The sequence below is a fragment of the Microtus pennsylvanicus genome, chromosome 2, assembly GCF_037038515.1.
Source record: "Microtus pennsylvanicus isolate mMicPen1 chromosome 2, mMicPen1.hap1, whole genome shotgun sequence".
In the NCBI taxonomy this organism is placed as follows: Eukaryota; Metazoa; Chordata; class Mammalia; order Rodentia; family Cricetidae; genus Microtus; species Microtus pennsylvanicus.
In genome coordinates this window covers 74,161,423-74,174,970 of record NC_134580.1, presented here as the reverse complement: position 1 = coordinate 74,174,970, position 13,548 = coordinate 74,161,423, and the positions used below count along the sequence as shown (strand labels likewise).

Here is a 13,548-nt window from a genome sequence, read left to right as displayed (position 1 = left end):
ATCAAAAAGCAGAGAATAAGAGACTGTGTAGTGCCCAGGCCAAACTAAAACATTTAAAATACAACTCCTTTCCTGATGTTCGGGGGTCACAACAGAAGACAGAGCAGAAAAATAGTAAGAGCTAGAGGAGCAGGAGGTTTCTTGTGAGATTGTGTCTTCTAGAAAAGTCAGAGAAGCTATGCCATGAAGTTTCATCAACTTGGCTGCCTATGTCAAGTCTAAAAAGGGAGGTAGCCAAAAAGACCAGCACAGTATAAATATGGTAATAAATAATATAATTTCTTCTACTTAAGAGAGAAGAGATAAACAATGACGGTAAAATATGCAGACATTCCCACATTTATTCAACTATTCTGGAGTTTAAGAGAGTATGGATTTTAGATTCACAAACAAAGTGCCTGTTTGTGATAACACACTTAATTATACTTTTCTGTGGGAAGGATACTGAAGTTAACCCTCCTCTTGGGTGGGCTCTATTGGATGTTTTCTGGTCTTGGGATGTACTTCAAACTCAACTTTGATTTGACATTTGTGTCTTTTCCACTGCTTAGTAGGTTTTAGAATTCCAAAGCAAGGTAGCAAAAGAGCAGCATTTCAATATTTTTATTTTCTGTTTACAAAGAACTTTTCAGATGGCTTTGGCTAATTGCAAAAACCCGTGAAAATGTACTTGGTGCTTATAATTCTTTCTCAATATTTTCAACCCTCAGAAAATTTTTGTCTCTGTAAATAGCTAGCTCCTCCTGGGATTTGGCCACTCAGCTCCTGAAAAAAAAATTGTGCATCCAAAATGTCATCTAATCTACCTATTCATCTAAGTAGTCACCACCTGGAAACTGAAAACATCCTCAGGGTCCTTCACTATATCCTTGCTTAGTGAGAAATAAGAATTGCTTTCTCTAGATTTGCTGCTTGCTTGGAAGCCATTTCATTAGTTCAAAAAGTTTGTTTTTTTATATATTAGAGATGACAATTTGAAATATATGAGTTTGAGTACAAAGCACGTATGCACACACACTCACACTCAAATATATACACATTAAGTACATGCATATACAGGCACACTAAGATGTGGTGTCATGTTTATGTATCTAAGTTTCATACTTAGAAATTAAAGCTCTCAGATAAATGCTTCTTTCTACAAAGAGCAGAGGTGCTGTTTCTTGCAGTAACTGTGACAGACCAACAACTGGTCAATGTGCAAAGTGAAAGAGAGACTTTGGAACATTCAGTTCTAAGTGAGACATCTTTAACAAACCCCGCCTCCTTTACAACAAGTATCGATCGTAGATAGCTTCTTGAGAGAGACCATATCCACTCCCCCTTTCAGTCCTGAGACTCCATCTGACTTCAATCTGGGCTTGTTTCCTTGCGTTCTGGCAATTCCTGTGACTTCATGTGTGGATCATTTGTGTTATGTTGGAAGATATTGTTTCTTTAAGTCATCCATCACCTCTAGCTTTTATAGTCTTTCTGCCCCCACTTCCACATAGATCACTGAGCCCCAAGCAGAGGGCTGTTCTTGATTTTCTTATGAAGAATAGTTGGAGACAGGAAAGTGTCTTATCATTAATGGATCTTTAAGAATATTTTTTAACAAAGCCATGACTCCTGTATTCTTTACCAAGTAAAATGGTGAAAGGATGGGAATGCATCCACTCCTGAAGGACTCTAATTGTACTGTTGATTTTATAATCTTGCAAAAAATGAATACAAAACAAAGACACAGGACTGAAGCATTTTGAAAACTCAGAATACTTTCTGGAGTGGTTGATGAATTAGGCATATAAATATTCTACAATATGCTAAAAAAAGTGCACTTTGATTCAATTTTCATTTACAAATTGAGTAGCCCACATTTCTGCAAATGGGAATTGTATATTTTTAAAGTAGCTTAGATGACTACTACAGAAAATATCATTTATTCCTTATTTTAGAGGCCAAATAAAATCCTTCAACAAGTCTTTTCATCTTTCATGCAAAGCTTATTAAGAAACAGATGCATGATTCTTAGATATTAAAAATGAGCAACTATAAATTATATAAGGTATTACTAAGGAACAATGGAATTCATAAAAGAATTTGGGCACTTTACTTTGCTCACCAACATTTCCTATTTCATTCTAAATCTTTTCCTTACGTCCACAGAGAAGTGTAACTTCCACTGCTCTTCCCGAAATCTCTCTTTACAGTAAATGGAGACCAACACAGAAAGCCAGCGCTAGAGACAATGAAGAAATCGTGGGAAGTACAGCTTCAACAGACAATCAACATCATAGCCACTATAACAGTGGCTTAAGAAGCATCACTGAAGAAGGGGCAGAAAAATTCAGAGCAGGATTATCAGGAACTATGCTGTGTAATTTTCTCTCATAGAAATGGCAGCATAAAAAAGAAGACCTGAATAATAATAATGTCAATGGACAGGTTCAAGTTAAAAGGGAAATTTTTTTTCAGGGTTCCAGTTCTAGACATAACTGTAAGAAACTAATGACAACTGAGAGGAAGAGAATTTGTCCTCCCAGGGATAAGCTCTCTCATAGGTTATTCTATGGGGAATGGTCATCACTGAAACCATGTATATTCAAGAAACAAAAAAGAGTCAGCAAACAGCAGAATATGCATGCATGTATGTATATACGTATATCTGTGTGTACATATATTATGTAAATAATAATGAAAGAGAAGTTATCAACTTAAGAGTGGGTGGCATACGGAATATTTAAGCAAATGTAGCTGGGAGGAGCTGGAGAAAAGAAAGGAAAGGGAAAGTGTTATGATTTTATTTCCATGAAAATGTATAAAAGAAGAATTAAGAGCAATTAAAATAAAATGGTATATGAGAACAGCTTTCACAATGTGTGTGTTTGCCATTTTCACTATCAAGAATGGACCACTTGTACTCCAGAGTAAAATTCTAGGCCAACAGTAGCAGCAATAACCAATGACGCAGTATTCAGACTACAAACTCTCCTATACAAGCAAACACCTTGAATGGCCCACAACAGAATGAGTTTCAGTGACATCATGTTTTCATTTATTATTCCGAGAATCTCTCAATGACTACCCTTCATCTAACCAAAATTATTTCTATTTTTTCTTTTACTACCTGAAGTTTAATTGTATAATTTACTCCGACATACTCCTCCTTTCATCCACTTTGAAAATCTACATTGAATATCTGAATATAAAAAACAGAGTTTAAAGATGTATCTAATAATTTTTTGTAATAAATGAAATAGCAGGGAAGCCAAATAACATAAAATTCACACAAAAAATTGAGTTGAAAACTAGTAAACCTCATTAGAGATAACACTAATCTATTTACCATCTTATGATAGATCACTGTTCTTTTTCCTTGAGTTGATAAATAAATTTTGATTGGTTACCTTTTCTCTTCCTACTCAAATCCAATTTCTATTCTCTTGAGCTGTAAAAGCTTGACATTAAAAAGGGAAAGGTTTAGATAGCTGTATAAAAGAAGTAATTTTCAAGTTCCAAGGGCTTACAAATAAAAAGAAGAGAAAGTAAAAGGAAAAATATTAGAAATTCTATCATGCTGAGATTTTTAATGTCTCTGAGATTTCTTTGAGAAACATTACATGCTTTGTGAACCAAATGGACTATATAATATCTTTTTTATTTGTAATATACTATTCAGATTTTCTTCTTAATTGTCAGATATGGTGAGTAAGGATAGGTCTTCAAGTTGGATAGCATTCCAGTTTTTGCAGGGACACTCTGCAATTTAATAATTAAAAAGTGACGTGATCTGTATGCTTCTTGAATATTTAAATGTGGGTCTGAAAAAGCATGGGATAAATCCGGACTAGCTGAACATAGAGGACAATGAGGAATACTGAGAACTCAGGAACAATCGCAGTGGGTTTTTGATCCTACTGCACGTACTGGCTTTGGGGGAGCCTAGGCAGTTTGGATGCTCACCTTTGGAGACCTGGATAGAGGTGGGCGGTCCTTGGGCTTCCCACAGGTCAGGGAACCCTGATTGCTCTTCGAGCAGATGAGGGAGGGTGACTTGATCGGGGGAGGGGGAGGGAAATGGGAGGCGGATGAGGGGGGGAGGCAGAAATCCTTAATAAATAAATAAATAAAAATAAATAAATAAATAAATAAAAAGTGACGTGACTTCAGCTTGCCCACTACAACATGATGCAGAAATAAAGAACATGCATTCCAAATAAATAGCTATCATGTCTATGTCATATTTCATATTTAACCAATATTATTAATTTAAAAATATATTACTTGAGTCATTTATTTATTTTTCTCATTTAATATGAATAAATATATTTGTTATTTGTTAAATCAATATGTGCATAACTCACTGCAAAATCACATGGTTTGTGACTCAGTTTAATATTTTCTTAGCCTCCATCTTACAACAAGCTTCACAGACTTTTCCCGAGTCTTCACTAAGTCTTTATTATTGTCTGTATTCACCCAAATTCATATTCTGAAGGAATACACCAAAATGTATTTGTATTTGGCGAAGAGGATCACAAAAAGTCCTTTCATTAAAGTCAGTTGAAGTGAAAATGATGTTTTCTAATTCAATTAGATTAATGTCTTCGATGAAAGAAAAGCTACAGTCCTACCTCATTTTTCTTGCTTCACACTTTATAAATGTAGAAAGCAGTCATATGAAAGCCAGGGAAAAAAAACCTTCTAAGAAATTAAATCCACAAGCAGCCTGATTATGAACTACTCTCCAGAAGTCTGAGAAGGAAATTTGCTTAAATTGCCCAGTCTGTGATATTTTCTCACTGTAGCCCAAATAGACTAGTCTGGGAGATAATAAAATCGCTAGCGATAATTAGGTTGTGAAAAACAAACAAACAAACAAAAACCATGTTTTTTCTAAGACAACTAAGATTTCTAAATAAGCGCATGTGAATAGCAAACATGAGCAAACACATATTAGGGAATGTGCTGAGAGTGAACTGGGACTCCAGCAGGTACATTTGAGCCCCTCACTTGCTGCTGCATAGTGCACCAGGCACCCGCACCTTTCTGTCTTGGTAAATGCTTGTTCCTGATCCACTTCCCTTCTCTGTTATTGCATTCATGCTGTGGCCAAGAGAACAGCCCGATGTCTCCTGTACCTCTTTAAACGTGCATTATAAATCACTCCCTGACTCTCTGTGCTTCAGTCTGCAGGGTCACTGTGTCGTTGAAGTACCATGCTTGATCATCTTACTTTATTAGCGGTCCTCTGGGAAAACCAAAGCTGCTTTACACAAAGGCTAGTCTTTGAATACTACAACTCTGTCCAGATTAGTTCATATACCTTTCACCTCTGGTATTCTAATGTGGAAGTTCTTCTACCAGCACTGGCACTAAAATCTTCAGAGAATCCTTTTCACATAGCAGTCAATTTCCAAAAGCTTTAGTTAGCTTCGATGTTATATTAAGGATAGCTTTAATTTTTTTTTCATTTTTAGTGTACAAATATAAAATGCATATATGTGTATCATTGACAACATAATAGTTAAGAATATATATATATATATATAGTGAACAGGAAAATTTGCTAATTAATATATGTATTAATATATTTTTAATATATGTAAAAATATATTTTTGTGTTGTGAACTTTTAATTCTTTTAGCAATTTATAAATATAAGATAAACTATGGCTAACTATGCTTACCAGTTTTGAGCTCTTGATATTTTCTGCCAAAGGAAATTTAGTTTTTTCTTTTTGATAGCATCTTAATCTCCACTCCGGTAAAAATTAAGGGATTCACAGGGATTTGGCATGAATGGCATGAGTAACAGAACAGTAGTCTCTATGATCATAAAGATCAGCAGCCCTGGGAATTCATTAGGAATCTGAATTTGTGAATCTTACCTAGAATTCTTAATTCCATTCTGCTACATGGAGCCTACACTTCATTTTAACCATCAATCAGAGCAATCTGAATCCACAGTGGAATCTGAAAACCACTTACAGGATGTGGAACCATGCTTCTGTTGAAAAACCCAACACTGGAGGACTATTTCTTTTTTACCCTAGTCAATGACACTGACATGTAATCGGCATTGCCAACTTGATTTGATATATTCTTATTTAAAAGAAAAAAAGCTGTCACATACATGTATGTGAGGATATTTCCATATAAATTCTAAGTAGGAAGCATTCAATCTCTGCAAGGATGACATCATCCAACAGAGGGTTCCCGAATGGAATGTAAAGAAGAAATGATTGGAGACCCAACATTAATCTCTACTCCCTCACTACAGATACAATGTGACCAACATCCTCACACTTGTGCTAAGCAACTTTGCAGCCTGCAAATGTTGAGTCAGGCTAAGCCAGTACTGAAGTTGCTTTTGTCTGTTTTTTTTTTATCTTGGTAATGAGAAATATAACCAATATGAACTAAGAATGGGGTTCCTGTGATAATTTTGATTATGTAGCTCAGAGGCTCTAAATAGTTTTAGAAAGGAAAGTAAAAAAAAAAATAGGTTAGAGAGATTCTAAAGTACATTTAACAAAGATGAACGAATGATTCTGAAAGCAGTTTAAAAGATAAAAATGCTGACAGAAATGCAGAAAGTAGAGATATAGCTTGTGAGATTTCAGAGGAAAACACTGGCTCTATTGCTAGCTAGTGTAGAGGTTATTCACGATACAGTCTGGTAGTCACGATAAAGTATGACTAAATTGTACCCATGTCTCCTGAACTTAAATGAAGCTGGATTCAAAAGTAATGAAATAATTTGTTTGGGAAAAAGGCATGTCCAATAAGATAATATTTAAGCTGTGTTGCTACTCAGGATTGTAGCCCAGGTCTACAGCAAGAAAGAACAGTAACTAGAGCAGGTAGATATGAAAAATGAGCAGCTCCATAAGGATGGGAGCTTTACAGTTGTGAACAGGAAGGTGTAAATATATCTGCAATGGATAGAGAAGCACCCTTTAGGAGAAACACAGGATGTTCTCTCTGCTATTGTGTTTACGGAAGAATGCAACAGTTTTATAATTTTAGAGGGACCAACAGTTTTGGAAACAGCCCTGAAACACAGAAGAGACTTTGGATCTTTCAACACTGTTGAGGTTCTTAAAATTTTGAAGAATTGGAGATGAATATAAAATAAATTTTGCATCATGAGATAAACAAGTGACTTTGGGACCATGTAAAGAATGTTCAGTTTAATGTGATATGATGTGAGAAGTAGAAAAAGACAAGAAACTTAGAACCATGGGGGTCATGAGAGAGGGTAGAAGGGGAGGGGAGAGGAAAGGAGGGGAGAAAAATATATAGCTCAATAAAAAATGTGATATGTTTGGAGGATAAATAGATAGCTCAGCAGGTAAGAGTATTTGTTAACAGGTCTGGCAATATGAGGTTGATTCCACAAACATTATATTGTCCAGGGGAAAACTGGTTCCTACATACACTTTTTGTCTTGCACACACACACTGTGGCACACTTTACCACCACCATCTTCAACAGTCTGGCCAGGGAAGCAGGAAACCTAACTGCAGAGCTTTCCATTGTCTCCACTCAGTCCAGTCCCTGTTCAGTAGCAGTCCACCCGCTGGAGGCATCATTTCCTCTCTACCCCCATTTCCAGTGCATCACACAGATCTTCCTCTAAATTCTTCCTCTCTTCACTTACCCAACTCCAGCAGGCACTCCTTGGGAATTGGGAATGCTCAGGTGACTCTGGACAGGGATATAGGTGGCCTAACTTGGCCACAAGACAGGCTAGTATAGTAGTGACACAAAGTTTGTGGGAGTAGGCAACCAATGTCTTCTTTGACATGAGGCATGCATGATGAGCTGAACTGTCCTGGCTAGTTTTGCATCAGTTAGACACAAGAGTCATCATGGAAAAGTGGACCTCAACTGAAAAAAAAAAGTCCTGCGTAAACATGTAGGCAACCTTTTGGAGCCTGTTTTTAAATAGTGATTGATGTGGGAGGGCTCAGCCCATTGAGGATGGGGCCATCACTGGGTTGAGGGTCCTGGGTTCTTTAAGAAACCTGACTAAGTAAGCCATGAGAAACAAACCAATAAGCAACATTTCTCCATGGCCTCTGAATCAGCTTCTGCCTCAAAGTTCCTGTGCTATTTGAGTTCCTGTCCTAACTTTGGAAGGGGATAGAGTTGCAGTGGTATTCTTTGATATGGACTTGATTGAAATCACCTAAGAAACTTCTAAAAATGTTTTTCAAAACTCTAAGTGTGTCTATGAAGGCATTTCCAGAAAGGTTTAACTGAAAGATCATATTGTCTGCGACCTCAGATTGAACCAAGGGAACAAGGTGTTTTATCATCACCATTCATCTTTATTTGTTCTTTGACCCTAGACTCAGTGTGTCCAGCCACCTCAGATGCCTGCTATGCCTTTCTCCCTATGATAGACTATATTCTCAAAAACATAGGTCAAAACATACCTTTCTTTGTTAAATAGCTACTGTCAGGTATGTTGTCACAGCAGTTAATAAAATAACTAACACTGAGAACATTTCTTCTCCATGTTTTTGTCCTCATTTTCCTATATTTCTTCTCAACCATTTTATTCCAGCAAAAAGAGTGAATCAACCCATTGTCCTAGAAGGCAAATAGAGACCTTCTCATTCCTGAGAGCTTTTGTTCCACTTTCTGGAAAACATTCTGTTACTTACTAACTGACTTGCCTCACAGTTTAATATCATTGCTTATCATCATCTCATTTTTAGATATTAATAATGTATTTTTATATTTTTTGTACTTGACAGTTTGATCTGTTATATGTCTTTGTTTTAAATACTGCTCACTGTAAAAAGGGCTTTTCTGATTAAAGCATAGAACAATACCAATCTATGAGCATAAACATAGTATTGAAATTCTGTTTGACAGTATAACAATTTAGTAAAACAACAAACATAAATTTCCCTCCTGGGGGCTATTTTATCCCCAGGCATAAGATTTTAACCAGGTTTACAGTGCTATCCTTGACATCTTTCCTGTGCAGCAGGCTTCATATCCAATCAGACAATGGTTGGTTTACTGCATAACCTTCCTATCATGACTGCCTCACTGGGCATTGCTTGCTATCAAGTCAGTATTATAGCCTTCAAGTCTGCATAATGTCTTCTGATATGATGTAGGACAGCCAGCAGGAAGACTGATACCAGATATGTATTTTGCATCTAAAGTGAATTGTGTCTTTAGTCAAAGCGCATCACTATCTAAATATGGGAGCCAACCAAGAGCAAGGGCTATGGACAGTGTTGTTTTGGGTGTTTCTGAAGTCCTCTGACCAATTATTCTAGTCTTATGTTTGTATCACAGTCACTTTACACATTTTAGCCACTTAACTATCTTCCCAGCCCTAGGGAAGCCATGGTAGTAGAAGCATGTGGTCACGCTCCAATCATTTGCAGTCAGAAAGCAGCAAGACAGAGTAGTGTTGACATTAGTATGGTTTCCTCCTTTTACTCTTCTCAGTTAATCTTGGTCTTCAGCTAAATGGTTGGTAAAACCTGCATTTAGAAAGTTTCTTCTCTCTTCAGCTAAGCTTTTCTTGAACTGTGCTCAGAGACATACCCATGGTATGTCTCCTAGATGATTCTAAATCTTGTCAAGATAACAATAAAAATTAACCATCATAGAATGTGAACAACAGATTTATTGCAATCCTTTCAAAAATACCTGTGGCATTGTTAATCAAGGTATAAAATATGAAATTGTCTTGAAATTGCATAAGCATAGCCAAAATGATATTAAGCTACCTGATTTTAAAGTGTACTTCACATATTTGGCAGTCAAAATAGAACTGGATCAGCATAAAAATGGACATGAAGATAAATGGAAATTTGTAATCCTTCATGCCAACCTATCCACCTAAAGTCAACTGATTTTCAACTGAAGCGAGAGACACCCAAATGAGAAAGGACATTTATTATCATAGTGTTGCTGGGTAAATTTGATATTCAAATGCAGAAGACGAAGCTAGACCTCTGTTTTCATTGATTGAAAAGCTCTCAATTCAGTAGCTATTTAAATGTTAGATTTTAAACTCTAAACTTTCAAGAAGGAGGCAGAGAGAGAGATAATTCAGGCGGTTGGGATACAGAAGACTTTCTCTTTGGATAAGACCTCTAAAGCAAACCACTATCAGAATGAAGACATAACATACGATGGGAGGGAAAATGTTCATAAATTCTAAAATTAAAAGGGGTTAATACCCAGAGAATGTAAGTAATATAACATCCACACACATGCAAGCACACAGATGCACACACACACACACACACACACACACACACACACACACACACACATTGATAGACAAGAAGACAAATAGACCAACTAAATAAGTTTAATATAACAAAATCAAAACTTAATAAATAACTGTAAATTATAGACATGAGAAAAATTTCAATATCACTATTATTAGGAAAATGAAATAAAAATAACACTATGATTATATTCAACATCACCAAGAATATATATTTCAAGACAAACAAACCCTCAAAATGTTCAAAAGCTCCCGTGAGAACATGTAAAAATAAATAATTATGTAATATTGGGAGGGATATAGATTTGTAAATTCATTATGAAGAACTGTGTAAAATTTCTTCAAAGTATAAGAATAAAATTACCCAGTGACCCACGAATCTCACTAAATAGTATATATCCATAATTAATGAAATTGTTCTGTCAAAGATATATCCACCTTCTCATGTTTAGTGCCCCTACTTTTAGGATTTTTAATACAAACAACTTAAATACTCCTCAGCTAAGTGAATAATGTAATAAAGAAAATGTGTTGCTTTTACACACATTAGAAAACTGTTTAGCCCTAAAAAAAGAATTAATTTGGAGATCCTTACGCTAAAGGAAATTAACCAGGCACAGAATGATGAGTATGACCTGATCTTACTTGTATCACAGATATTTTCCTAAAGGAAAGAACAGTGGCTCCAGGAGGCTGGGGGGGGGGGGGGGGGTAAGCAGGAGGGAGAAATGGGAGAGTGTGATGAGCGAGTACTGCACTGTAGTCAGATAGCCTATGGATGTGTGATGTGGAATTGAAGAGGAGAAAGGCTGTGAATAATGACACTGTAGAGTTAATGCTAATACTAAATAGTTGGGAGAAATTGTAATGTTTTGCCATAAAAAATGATGAATGCTTTAGGATAGATGGGTTTACCCACATTTAAAGTATAAGATGTACATATACATTCAAAAATCATATGGCATGCCATGAATACACATAAATTTTTATAGTTTGTATACTATAAAATTAATTTTAATTTTAAAAAGCAAAAAAAAAATAATTGAATATTTACACCATAAAATAAAGCACAAACGCTTAGCAAAACAGATATTTTTAATCTGATTTAAATATTACCAAATGTATCATTGCATTCAAATATATGGTATCCATAGTTTGACAAATATTTAATATCTAGAATCACATAGCCATAAATTTTATTTGAAAGACCAACCCTGCCAATGCAGTACCAAATCCAGGAAAACTGTACCTTTGGAAACATGGTTGTTAATATTGTGACATTTAGTCCTGTAAAACCTCATGATTTTTTCTATGTTAACATGTCTGTCTTACTATCATGCTAACACTGGAATGTTAGCATGACCTGAGTTGGCTAAGGAGAAGAGAACAACTCAGTTTTCTGGGTCCTGAAGACCTGAAGAACAAGGCTCTCTCTTTGTTGTACTCTGGAATCACAAAGTATGTTCCTATTTAAGAAAGCAGATCTCATTTCAAACTTAATCCTTCCATGCAACAGCTTGGTGGCCTTAGGCACACATTTTCAAACTTCTCTGTGCCACCAATTATTTATAAGTAAATTGCAGTTAATTATGTGATTCACAATAATTTTTAAGCAATTTCCCCAGATTGCTGAATGTATTTTACAGCTTTTGTTTCGTTTTGATTTGATTTTTTTGTTTGTTTTATTTATTTTTTGCTTTTCATTTTTTTATTTGTTTTTAATTTTAAGATTTAGGTTGGATCTGTGTAAAAGATTTTAAGCATGGGGCAAGTCATCTAACTTAAAAAGAAAAACTACTCATTTATCTTTATAGCCGATGGAAGATCAAAATACTAACATTCAGCCCCAGACATCCTGGATATGATGGCAACGTGGATAAAAATAAAAGTACTGCAACATAATCAGCTTTATCCAGGACTCTTCAGTTAAAAATGGTGAAGTCAGATTCTGGTAACAACTGGGTAACTTAGGTTATGGCAATTTGGAAACATTTGAGAAAAATATATTTAATTTTATTTTGTAATAAACATTTTAAGGGTTCACCACAGTGGTCTAAATGTGATGATGAATTTCGAACAAAAATTGGCATAAGCTATTACATCAAGGATAGCAATATACTATGTGTCCTTGAAGTGAACACAAAGGACAGAGAAGTGAGCGGTTCACTCAAGTACATTTTCCTAATGTTTTATGCTGCCTCAGTTATAGGTCAAGATGAATTCCATCTTGGGATTTTGTTTCCTGAAATTCAAATCATATTGGACAGCTCACTTATTTTTGAAAATATCTCTATAACAGAGCTAGTAGAACTGACATTATAGTTAAGTTTAATCCTAAAGAGAAAAGGGAATGTGTAGGCTTGGATGTATGTATTTGCCTCAACAACTCAAACACACACACACACTATAATAAATAATCATGGCAACATATGATGCTTCATTGGCGATTGCCTAAAAGGCTGAGATGAGAATTCTAAGCCTGTGTTTGTATGCAGTGATGAAAAATGATATCTGATGGGAGTGTGAAAAGATAAGAGATGTTTATGAATTAGAATTTTCTACCATTGCTTTTGACGCATGTTGAACAATTACCGTATTCCCGACTATCAGAACAAGAAGGGTGGGGGAGTAGAAAGGAAGCTAGTTTTAATCAACTCCCCCTAGGAATTTACTGTTATCTGTTACATTCAGAATACTCCAACAATCAAAAGAAGACAAATAAAAGGATCTTTTGGGTTGCCTCCTGAATTGTCTTAAATTATGAGTAATCTCAGGGCCATGAATGAATTGAGCAGTGAATATCATTCAAAAGTCATGGACTTAGTTCATTATATCTGTTTGTTTTATTAGCAATGATCAGAAAGACTAAATAGTGATGAGCAATATGGAGGGAAGACAATGTTAGGACATCAATGTGAGTCAGATGCCATTGTAAAATAAAGTTCAAAGATATTGCTTTAACCAACTTAAGGACACACGAGACAGATAATTGGAATAGGAAAGAAAAGTAAGTGGCTAAAATAGACACACCACATCCTTGATTTTTCTTTTTTGTTGAAGTCTGCTTAGCTTTTTGCTAGATTACTAAATTCCATGTCTAGGATTTCTGAAGGGTAAGATGATTCAGAATATCATAGTTCATAGATAGTTTATAGGTTGGAGCTCTTGAAGAGTACTGAACTCACAACTGTCTGAATTTTCACTCCAGAGGAGTGCCCTTTTCTGGCCACTTGGGGCATCTGCACTTATATGAACATGCTCTCCCTCTCTGTCTGTCTGTCTCTGTCTGTC

The 13,548-nt window shown here is 35.6% G+C and overlaps 1 protein-coding gene across 4 annotated transcripts in view; it reads right to left on the bottom strand.

Moving 5' to 3' along the window:
• Positions 1–13,548, bottom strand: part of Lrrc4c (leucine rich repeat containing 4C) — a 1,351,357-nt gene that overhangs the window by 713,067 nt on the left and 624,742 nt on the right. The window lies entirely within an intron of this gene.